General features: G+C 40.4%; 1 pseudogene; it reads right to left on the reverse strand.

The window, feature by feature from the left end:
• Positions 1-3,025, reverse strand: part of LOC112072569 (disks large-associated protein 3-like) — a 35,822-nt pseudogene that overhangs the window by 22,246 nt on the left and 10,551 nt on the right.

A 3,025-nucleotide genomic window follows, 5' to 3' on the forward strand; every position in this document is an offset into this window, starting at 1 on the left:
CAGGCAGTCAGTCGTCTTGGGAACAGCCGGCCTGGATGGCGCGGACGTAACTATGGAACGGGTCCGGAAGCAGCCAGGTAGATCCAAGGCTTCCACGGCCTGAATCTCTATCTCTCCAACATGGTCTCACACACCGCCTCAAACTGACGATTCAGAGAGTCACCAAGCTACGGAGAGAGAGGGAGAGAGAGAGAGAGAGAGAGAGAGAGAGAGAGGAGAGAAGAGAGAGAGAAGAGAGAGAGAGAGAGAGAGAGACATGTGTGTGTGTTTATCACTGACCTCAACCCAGAGTCTCTCAGAGCGTTCACAGTCAGCCCACTGACACCCCTATCAGACCACAAGAAAATCACAGTCTACTTGAACACGAGCAATACTCAATCATGAGGCATCAAAGCCCAAGGAACTGAGTAAACATTAAGAAATGCTATAGATGGAAGGAATGCAGTTTGGAAACCTACCAAAAAACAATTAGGCAACAGCAAATTCAATCCCTTTTTAGACAACTTCCCTGGGTAAAATGTTCTCACTGCAATAGTGGAAGGTGGTAAACTTGGCAGTAGAAAATCTTAACAGTATATTTGACCTCTCAGCTTCCCTATCAAATCTAAAAATCTCAAATTAGAAAACCGAAGAAATGAACAACAATGACAAATGGTTTGATAAAGAATGCAAAAATCTAAGAAATAAATTGGAAACCTGTCCAACCAAAAACATAGAGACCCGGAAAACTGAGTCTAACGCCTTCACTATGGTGAATCACAAAACAATACAGAAATACACTACGGAAAAAGAAGGAACACGACGTCAGAAATCAGCTCAATGTAATTGAAGACTCCATAGACTCTACCAATTCTGGGAAAATTGGAAAACACGAAAACAAACAACAACACGAAGAATTATCTATCCAAAATGGAGATGTATGGGGTAAACCACTTCTCCAATCTTTTTGGCTCTATAACAAAGAATAAAGAGCAAAAAAACATATACATGATAAATCAAAATAGATTTTATATTTGAGATTCTTCAAAGTAGCCACCCTTTGCCTTGATGACAGCTTTGCACATTCTTGGCATTCTCCGACAAACGTCAGAGCCGGTGTAGTAGGATTCAATCTTAGTCCTGTATTGATGCTTTGCCTGTTTGATGGTTCGTCTGAGGGCATAGCGGGATTTCTTATAAGCGTGCGGATTAGTGTCCCGCTCCTTGAAAGCGGCAGGCCTTTAGCTCGATGTGGATGTTGCCTCTAATCCATGGCTTCTGGTTAGGATATGTACGTACGGTCACTGTGGGGACGATGTCATCTATGCACTTATTGATGAAGCCGGTGACTGATGTGGTGTACTCCTCAATGCTATCGGATGAATCCCGGAACATAATCCTGTCTGTGCAAAACAGTCCGGTAGCTTAGCATCTGCGTCATCTGACCACTTCTGTATTGAGCGAGTCACTGGTACTTCCTGCTTTAGTTTTTACTTGTAAGTAGTTATGGTCAGATTTGCCAAAATGGAGGGTGAGGGATAAGTCTGTGTGTTTTTCCAGAGTTTCCAGGTGGTCTATAAATTGTTTTTGGAACCAGAAAGGCAAAACGGATTTAAAGTTTTGTGGAGGATGAATCAGAATTAGTTGGGTAACATACATAAATAAGATGTTTTATTGACATAATATGCTTATGTGAGATACTTGTACAATAGATAGAATAGTAGTTAGGTAGTTAGAATGTCTCCCTTTGGACTATACTGTTGGCAGTTGCACTTTACCCTTCTCAGCTAGGGCTCAGTCACTTGGAGCCCAGAGAGGGGAGAGGTCAGGCTTGTCTTTTACATGTCTCTGGTAATATGCAGAATATCAGAATGGGAGAGGTCAGAATGGAACATTGTCTTCATATGTGAATGTATCTGTTAAACCATGTGAAGGGATGATTAAGGGGGAACCAATTATTTCTTGGCTCCACAATGCCTGCGCAAGTCACTCCCCTCAGTGAAGTTGTCCAGGAGTGGGGAGAAGAGGGGGTTTACTTGAGATGGGTGAATATAGAGTTGACAATTGATATATGCCATTGGATGAGGTAATGTTTTGGTACTATGAAGTACCAGGAACGAGATTAGAACCTCGTTTTAGAGACCAAACTGAGCGATAATTTATAGCGAATGCAACCTCGCTAAGGGATACTCCTTTCTCAAGTAAAAGGCCCTTTGTGAAGTTTTCCTAAGATCTGTGGTTCGTCATGTAAGTTGAGAGCGGTGTATCTTTGCTATAAAAGATCTCAGTTGCCATTACGTTGACACTCTCAACTATTCATTAGAAATAGTGAATTGTTGAAAGTCAAATGCTATTGCAAAGCTTAATTATTATTAAAGGTGAAGTTTAAGTATAACTCTGACTGGTGTGTGGTTTGTAACTCTCCTCATTTGGTAATACAGGAAATTGCCACGACAGTTTACTGCATTAACTTTTTAGGGCTAAGGGGGCATTTTCACTTTGGATGAATAGCGTGCCCAAATTGAACTGCCTCCTACTCTGTCCCAGATGCTATTGGATAGAAAACACTCTGAAGTTTCTAAAACTGTTTGAATTATGTCTGTGAGTTTAACAGAACTCATATGGCAGGCAAACTTCCAAACAGTGTGTCTTTAATTCTATGTAAAACATGTATCTTTCATCAAGGTTTATGATGAGTATTTCTGTTATTAGATGTGGCTCTCTGCAATTTCTCCGGATATTTTGGAGGCATTTCTGAACATGGTGCCAATGTAAACTAAGATTTTTGTATATAAATATGCACATTATCGAACAAAACATACATGTATTGTGTAACATGATGTCCTATGAGTGTCATCTGATGAAGATCATCAAAGGTTAGTGATTCATTTTATCATAATGTTGACAGAACGTTCTAGAACGACCACTAGGAGCGCTGTTTCTGGATGATAATTTTCTTGTTTGCTTTATATTTAAGTGTGATCTTAGTGAATCGCATCGGTCTGTGATGGTAAATAGACGGCTATGAACAAAAATATATATAGAT

The sequence above is a fragment of the Salvelinus sp. IW2-2015 genome, unplaced genomic scaffold (genome assembly GCF_002910315.2).
Source record: "Salvelinus sp. IW2-2015 unplaced genomic scaffold, ASM291031v2 Un_scaffold1962, whole genome shotgun sequence".
In the NCBI taxonomy this organism is placed as follows: Eukaryota; Metazoa; Chordata; class Actinopteri; order Salmoniformes; family Salmonidae; genus Salvelinus; species Salvelinus sp. IW2-2015.